We start from the raw sequence: 9,183 nt of genomic DNA on the forward strand, positions 1-9,183 counted from the left end.
ACCGTTTCCTTCAGTTGCATTTGTGTCAGGGGAGCGCCTGGCCTGGTCTGGTCTGTGATCTTTGGGGCTAGTGACTGTTTATCTTGTGCCCGAGGCCTTTGCCTGAGTGTCGGAAAGTCAATCTGTCTATCTAATGAAAGCTTTCAAAGGGACCAATCTATTTGCTGTCCAATATACAAAAAGGGAAACTGCCTTAAAAGGAGTTAATTATTTTTCTTTTGAAAACATTTTATACACATACCAAGAACCATTTGGAAATTTTCACATGAAACTCTAGTGTTCCTGAAGTAATTCTTAAAACACAGGATTCGGGACACTTGATTTTCTAAATGGCCTTGCGCCTTTCCCATCCTGCTGTACTGAAAACTTGAGGGACACTGTTTGTCAGTTGGACTCAAAGCCGAGACTGTTTAGTCCTTGCAAGGCTGGGTAGCCCTTTGTCAGGAAGTACTGGCTTACAACATGGATACTGCTGGCAGAAGGTTTGCCAGTGAATCAAGATGGGGTATGAGCTGCTTTAATATCACAGTCCAGGTAGTGTCCTTGGTACTGGGCATTTCATCCTGAGACCAAAGAAGCAGCAGCTGCCACCCCCATACCCTTGCCCTGTTCTTTGACTAGAAATTAGAGTTCGCCCAATTTGCTTGTCAGCCATGTCTCTGCCTGAGAGTAAGATCCACTCTCAAAGGACAGACTTCTGCTCTAGATTTGAGAATGTCCAAACTAATGGTGATCACATTAAAGAAGTCATTCATTCTGACATGGCAGGAAGGTGGCTGCAGGCTCGGCTGCGTGTGTGCTTCCTGAGTGGCAACCTTTTGGGTTATGTTCCCAATGGAGTCCTTGCCAGCCCAATCAGATAAAACCCAGAAGGTTGCTCTTGGGCAGAGAACTCCAAAGATTTAGGCCCTGGCCTGAAGGTGGTGGAGCATTGACTCATCCCCTCTGAATGCTCACCTTGACCATGGGAGCAAGGCTGGATGTAGATTTACTCTGCCGAGTGTAGCAAACAGCCTACATGTTTAGTTGTCCAGTCAACCCAAAGTTAGCGCAGTCTTCCCTGGATGGCTACCACTGTGAGGTCACAGAGAAACAAGTGCCCTTGTCCAGCATGACCTGAATCCACACACAATGGCCAGTGTGTTTCTCCACATGCTGCCTCAGGTCATCAGGGTCCCTCTTTCTCATCAAACCATATGGGAACCATACAGAAAGACCTTTGCTGGGAAGGGGACAGTCATTAGTTGGGTGCAGGGAAGAATGCCTGCTTCTTGGTGGTGCACATCACTGATGAGTACGGGAAGTTTCGATTTCTTCTGTTAGCTGCACCCTGGAACTTGGCACTGTGCACACACTCCAGTGTCAGCCTTGCATTGCAGCTCTCCTTGTGCACACCCGCCTTTGAAACCCCTAGCTTTTCTATCTGCAAATCCTCTCGACCACCCAGATGGGACCTTTAACCTTGTGCCTGGTGTTTTTGTTTAGTTCTGTTTTGAAACTGAGGGAAAACAGCCCCCTTCAAATTGATGGGTATCAAAATGAGCTAATGAAGGCCCTGGGTGGGCGCACAGAGGTTTCCGTTTAGGACTCAGAGTTAGACGGTGGGCACCAACTAACTGTGTGCATCTTGTCCTCAACTCCACAACACCTCAGATGGTTGTCATTGACCAGTCTGTGGGTTTTCTTACCACACAAAGAGACATTCCACAGAGCCAAATGGCAGAGACTTGCACACACAATTATCTGGTCAATTGAGGCAAAAGAAAATAATCATTTGTCCAATTGTCCAAATTAGCTCTCTGGACTGTCCTGAATGCTCAGGATAATTGTGTGGTCCTCCACTTTCGTTCCATAATCTGGCTAAAATGGACCATTTTAGATGAGGCTCCATTCAACACAATGCACATTGAAATCGGACTCAGTTAAAATAGACCACTGGGTTTAGCATTTCTGTTTGTCAACTGTAATCCTATAATTGCTTTTAACTAATCATCCAGATTCTACCATTAGTAATCACTAGATTTCTCATTTTATAGATGTCTTCACAGGGGCAAAGGGCTCTGGTATGCACTATTGGGTCTTTTTCTCAGAGTAGGTGCGAGGAAATCAAACATTTTTTTCTTAATTGTTTGTTTTAGCCTGATCTTTAGCTATGGGTCACCAGTACAGACCTCCATTTTCTTTTTCTTTTTTTTTTCCTGTGGTGCTGGGGATTGAGCCCAGGGCTTAGTGCATGCAAGGCAAGCACTCTACCAATTGAGCTATATCCCCAGCCCTAGACCTCCATTTTCATCAACTCAAACCCCCAAGCCTCTCCCTTTTCCAGATGGGGAAACTGAGGCCTGCAGCAGGACTCACCAAGGTCACGCAGAAAGTGTAACTCAGAGCTGGAACTAGAATCATCAGCTCTCTAATTTGCAGACCAGCACTATTTCTGCTTATGCCATTTTAATTGTTCATTTCTTTCCATAAAATTAAATGACCTTCTTCAAGAAAGATTTAATGGTCAAGATGTGATTTGGTAAAAAGCTTCCTCAAGGATTTTTTTTTTTTCTTATTACAAAGATGAGGCCAGGCTGCAGCTAAGAGAGATTTGCAAACAGTGGTGTGTCATTATCCCAGTTCAGTTTTTTTGTGTAATTGGTGTGAAGAGATTGCTGCCGATGAGTCAGCCCGCTGCTGGACAGAAAATAATGATTCTTTTGTGACGTGACTTGCTGTACATACACGTGAGCTTGGGGTTGTTTATAAAAGGTGTATATGTACACAAAACGCTTACCAAGATGGATAATGTCATCATGAAGTTGTAAATAATAAGAAATAGTCTTGAGCAAAACTGATTTAATATTTGCCTGAGAATGTAGCACTTCATTTCAACACTACGCAATGGCTAGAAATTGATTTTTTTTTAAATCCAATTAAGCCTCAAGGTTGGTTATCCATTTAAAAGGTCGGATGAGTTAAACAATGACAGTACCTTCCGTTCACGCTAATAATTAGATTTGCTCAGAGCCTCAGCTCTGGCATGGTGCCTTGCAGAGGCTCACATTTTGTACCTTTGCACAACTGTGAGCCACCCATGTCCCCAGCCACGCACTAGCTATACCAGCAAAGCAGGGACCCCCAGCTGGCTGCCCATCTGATTCCCAGAACCCACCCAAGACTGTGTGAACCTCAGCAGACAGCTACCTACTCTCCTTTCTATGGTCCCAAGAGTATTGAGACATGGAAAGTCACCTCTTGGTTAAAGGCAAAAGAGACGCAGACACCACCTGGTTGTGTGTGCTACCTAGTTTATAATAGAACAAATTCAGCTTTTAAAATGGTGCTTTTTATAGCACATATTTACTATGTGCTTCTAACAGGTTAAGAAAAAGACTTCAAAATGCCTTTTTATGGTTTTTGTAGGTAATATTTAAGTATTACTGAATTTATGAAGATGTTGGGAAAACCACGAGCCTGATTGGAATGCTTTTTGCTCTGTGTGAGCTGTAATGTCACTCATGTTTTGTAAATTACTGGGAAGGGACAAGTGATCTTACCTCAAAGCTAGCATTTTAACCTGCATTGTAACATAAGGTTCGTGTATTATAGCACTTTGCATCCATAACCAAAATGAGGCACCTTCCAGATTCAGTAAGAAAAAATATAGAATTTCCTTTGCATCTCAAAAAAAAAAAAAAAAAAACCAACAATTTCTGGTTCGTTTCTGCCTCCCCACCCTTTCCTTATACTGTTCAGCTGCCAAAATCCTCAGCAACAGATTTACGATTCTTTTTAAAAGATCTACTTCAGATACCACAGATAGACATGTAATAAACACAGGGGTGTTTCTGGGAAAAATGTGACGCAAACTGAAGATTGAATCACTTTCAATGCACCGCGGAAACGTACTGTTTAGCAGGATCTATAAGTGAAGGGTTTCCTTTGACAAAGATTTCACGATCCAAATAAACGTTTCCCCCCTGCTTTGGCTTTTCCGTCTGTCTCCAGGTTGAGTACGCTGGAAGGAATGTGGAGCCATGTCTGGTCTGTTAATTATTTCTCTTTTCCTTCCTGCAGCCTCTGCATCCCAAGGCTCCAGGTCTTCAATACGCCCTTGAAAACTTTTGCAACTAAAAAATAATTTTGCTGGTGTTCAGAAGTAAATAGGAATTCAGTTCCCGAGACAGGAGGGTTATTGCTGTTTTACACTGTGCCCTTCCTGGGAGAATAATTTAGGCTGCTGGGAGGACAGGGGACTCTGAGAGCGTGGCTTCGGTCCCTCATTTTATCGAGAAGTCCTAAAAACTGATGTCCGAAGGAGCGCTTTTTGTTGTTAATAGATGGTTCTGCTAGTACATTTTTATTAACCTGTGCGCTCTCCTCCCGCCACGAGAGTGAGGAGTGAAGACGCAGAGCTTGCTGATGAGGTCACAAAATGCACTTGTCAAGCCAAGTGCCAAAGGGCACAAGCAGCAGGCTGCCTTTGGTGGAAGCTCCCTGAATGTGTGGAATCTTATTTTTCCCAAAAAGAGACAGAAAAAGATAAACCAAAAGCTCATCCAGTGGCCGCCTGTGAAGGGCAAGTGGCGAAGTGAGGGCGAGCAGCTCACTCCATTGTCCGGTCTTGAGCTCTGTGAATGTTCTTTTGTATTCAAAAAAGAAAATGGAAAAAGAAGGAAAATGGCAAACCATTAATACGGAATACAAACAGAGGGCCCAAATGTACTTGATAAGCTACATGAAAATGAGGTTCTCACCAGTGGATACATTCCCAGGATAAAGTTGCAGGATTGTCGCGAGGACCCGTGTTAACCCAGAGGGTGGTTGGGAGCCTGTCGTCTCCCAGGTACAAGCAGGGGAGGTGGGCAGGCGAGGAAGAGCCCTGTGTGGGGTTGGATAAAAGGAGTCATCATGAGCTCATGCTGTTATTGGACCTCGACCCCCAGGAGGACCAGAAGCAGCTAGCATTCCCATACCCTAGCTTTCTGACCAAGCACTCCCCACTCCGGAGAAATGGGTGACTAGATTTGGGCCAGGGCAGGAACAAATCTTATTATTGCAGAAAGGAACAAAGTCCTCAAAACCCATTAGAAGGTGTCAAGGTGACAGGGGGCTAGCCTGGTTGTTGGCATGGGGACGCTAGAGCAGAGGCACTGAAGGGCACGTACGCAATTCCACGTGGGTTCAGAGGTGCATCCCAGGGCAGGGCCTGCTTCGTGGGTGTGCAGCCACTGCAGTTATGTGGCCCTGGGCTTGGTTTAATGCCCTACTGGGGCCATCTTTAATTCTCTTTGGTTTTCATTTTACACTGAATTCCATGAATCAGCTCGCCAGCCCTGGGGAAGCAGAGTGGTTTTTGCTAAGGAAATCCAGGGTAATAATGTAGAAGGGATGACAGTAGAAAACCACCATATTGCAGCCATCACTTGATCCAGGCCCAGGTCATCATCAAGAGTAGAGAAAGATCGCTGGAAACCAGGACATTCTAATGGTCTCCAGCTGTCGCCCCACAGGTTATAAATAGAACATTGATTTTTGTCCTACCCATTATAAAGAGGGGAAATCACTTTTATCTTATAGAGCTCTGGCAGTCCCCACTAACACCAAGAAACCAGCCTCAGCCAGTGATGGGGGACCCATGACTAATGAGGCACGGTGGGAAACGCAATAAGCATTGGGCCAAAAATATTGAACCCGAATCTAACCAGGAGGGAACAGAGGAATCCTGAGTGTGAGACTTCCTATAAGACATGTCAATGCCAGGAAGGACAAAGGCAGGGATTGTGCTGGACTGAAGAAGACCAGAGGCCTGGCCATCCAATGGAACGCCTCATCTCTATTTGGATTCTGGATTTAAAGAATCCAGGACATCTGGGAACAATTAAGGAAATTTCAGTGTGGGTGTATACTATGATAGTATTAGGTCAATGTCAAATCTCCATGGGTATGATTGGGACATTACTGTGAATGTGTGGGCAGTGTCCTTGTTCCTAAGAGATGCACTGAGCCACTTAGGGGTGACTGTATGCAACTTACTTTAAATATATGTGCACACATACACATGTGCCGGTGAATATATATGTATATGAATGAATCTAGCCGAAGGGCATGCGAGTGCTCATTATACTAGTTTTTCAGCTTTTCCATAAGTTAATGAATTTTTCAAAAACCTTTCTAGGGAAATGTGCTTTTCATGGCAGTGAGTTCTTTTTCCTTCCCTCAGGGAACATTTAGTGCAAATCTAGGTGGCACGTCTGGCGCCACCAGTTACAAAATGTAACCAAGGCACTTCCTGATGTCCAGGAACCCTGGACGTGGTGTGGGAAGGTGCAAACATCCACTGCCCAGGGCAGTGCTCAGGAGGTTCACACGTGTGTCCTGGTTGGCTAGTCGGGACTCAGTTCCAGGCCTGCGGCTCTGCACAGTGTGATGGAGGGAGGTCATCGGAGAGACCCAGCCTCTGCTTCCCCTGTGCTCACGAGGTAGCAGGTGATTGTCAACCAGGAATGAGACCTGCCCTCATTTCACATTAGTTCTGACTGAGGTGCTACTGGCTTTCAGTTACCCGCAAGGTCAAGTGCAAACTTTACAGCTCAGTGTATATCTTAGGTGCTTGGGTGTACTTTATATCCTGCCATGTGAGCTTTGGACAGTGCCGGATGGATGACATCCTTTTCCACTTCAGGACTTTGTGTGAATGTTTCCATAGGCAGGGGTCAGATGCTTGGTACACTTGAACTAATTAAGACCCAAGTCAGAGGTCTCATCCTAGTCCATGAGGCCTTCTCTAGCGGCCTTCTCTTAGTGGCTGAGTTTCTGGATTTTTATCACTGTTTGCTGTGTGTGTTGGGGAGGGAATGCGTATACACACATACACACACACACACACACACACGTACATGTGAGCCCCCAAAGTTTGATCAGGCCTGGAGCTATTCAAAACTCATGTTCAATAAATGTATGTTGAGTGTAAGAAGAGATGAATGAAAATGCCAGAAATCACGAAACCTTTTCTCATAGTGGATATAATGGAACTGGGAACCTCCTGGAGCTCAGCGGTGTCTAAGCAGGCATTAGATTCTATGTGGGTGGACTCTGGCATGAAATTAGCATATAAATGCACATTTCAGATACCTGGAGCCATCTTACATGATGTGATTGCAGAAACCTGTCCTAGAGCTATACCAAAAACACTTCCTAATAAGTCCCGGAAACCGTGCTCTGATTTCTTCCAGAAGTTTCCAATCTTTTCCTCTGTTTCTAAGTTAGGTCTGAACACCCAGTAGAATATGGAATGGGTCCCAAGTCATCAGAAACCTAAGTTGCTCCTTGGGTTGTGTTAAAGATCTGCTCATTTATTTTAAACTTTCATTTTTCAAAGAAAATTAAATAGAGGTAAATTTTTCATTGACAGTGAAATATATACTAAGTTGTGGATTATACCTTCATAAAAAATTATCTAAACAACGTGCTGCCTGTCTTGTTTAATGTAGAGCCTGTGAAGTCTGTAGGGAGAAGGGGCAAGTACTTTCCTGGAATCTATTTGTATCTGTCACAAGCTGCATCTTGAGGAATTGGCAGGCATTTGAAGTGGAATAATTCCTTAGCGTTCTGTTTGGTTTGGATTTCTTCAATTCAGGAGTGGCTTAAAACGAGAATCAGAAATAGTTTCTTCTAACCATCGTACAACATTTTCCTCTTGCATTGTGTGTAATAAGTGTTCGACAAATATTGGTTGAATTGAATCATCTTGTTCCTTCTTGCCTGGGGGCATTGAGGTTATCCAGTCTATTCTTAAATATGGGAGAATTCTAGAAGGAAAATTCTCCAACCTGATCTCCACTGACAGCTTCTCTCTTCTCCCAACTCCCTGTGCAGAAAAACTGCCAGACCTGGCTTTCTGAATTGCTTCTGGGATCCCTCCTCTGTTTGCAAAAGTGGTTAGAGTGAACCAGACTCCCGCACCCACCTCCACCTACGGCTCCAGCTCTGCCCTCTGGCTTCATAGCCCCTGGACATACTCTGCCTTTGTGTTTTCTCATGGGGTTTCCAGAAGCCTGGCCTGTGGAAAGTCCTGCCTCGCTCATGGGGACACACTCTGGTCTGTCACCCTCTAGGCAGATCCCCCAGCTGTCTCAGCCCCCTCCCGAGTGCCATGCGCCTGTCTGCAGTGTATTTGCAAACAGAAAAAAAAAGAGTGATAGATCTTCATGCCGTTCTTAGTACCCTTTACAAATGTGTGAAAACATTCGGCTGCTCTAGAATCTTTTGAAGAAAATAAGACCCAATTAGTGTTGACTTTTATGTCAGAAAAGCCCGGGTTTCAAAGGAATTCCTTTCACTCATTCCACAGCTATTTGGGGATGCCTGCTCTGAGCTGGGCACTGCAGGACAAAAGCAGACACAAAGGCCTGGCTTCAGGCTGCTGCCACTCCAGCCTCAGTAGCTGCTAGGAGGTGGGGTGGGGGTGGCCCAGCCTCCTGGGAAGTAGGACAAGAGGGTGCAGACAGGGAAGATGGAAGGTGGCTCCTGGGCCATGACAAGGGGGGTGGGGCAGCTGGGAGGTCAGTGGTGGAATATCATGTACGGAGTTGCCTTTGCTTTTTTGTTTGTTTTCAAGATGGATGAAGAAGAAATTCAAAATAAGAGGAGTGATGTACAGAACTGAGAAGGGTGCCGACAGCCCTGAGCAACCAGGCGGAGGGAAGAGGGGGTAACAGATGGCTATTTTCAAAACAAAAAAAAAAACAAAAAAAAAACCCTGAACCGTGTAGAAGTCAGGACCCCTGCCTCCACCAGGTCTTCCTATTCCGACACCAGGGGCCCTTCCACCACTCAGCAAGTGCTCCCAACCCATGCAGAGGGCCTTTCCTTCCCAGAGAAGTGACTCAGGTGTGGGTCTCCTCTGCCCAAGTTGGGTAGAAGGCTGGAGGGACAGCTTGCTCCCACTGTCACAAGTGGTGGGCTGAGGAAGGGCCCCCAGCGGGCAGGGCGAGCCTGCATTTCTCCTTGACCATTTAGAAGCAGCGGCCTGGAAGGGAACCCAGGTCCACGTCGCCCCTCTCACGTGCATGGGTGTGACTGGCAAAGTGGGGTCTGGTCACCGTCGAGGAACCCACTGTTTGGAGGGCAAGGCCTCGAGAGCAGTTGGGCGCTGGCCTGGGGCCAAGACCGCGGTGGGCCGCCCCGCCGAGGGCC

Source organism: Marmota marmota, unplaced genomic scaffold (genome assembly GCF_001458135.2).
Source record: "Marmota marmota marmota unplaced genomic scaffold, marMar, whole genome shotgun sequence".
Classification (NCBI taxonomy): domain Eukaryota; kingdom Metazoa; phylum Chordata; class Mammalia; order Rodentia; family Sciuridae; genus Marmota; species Marmota marmota.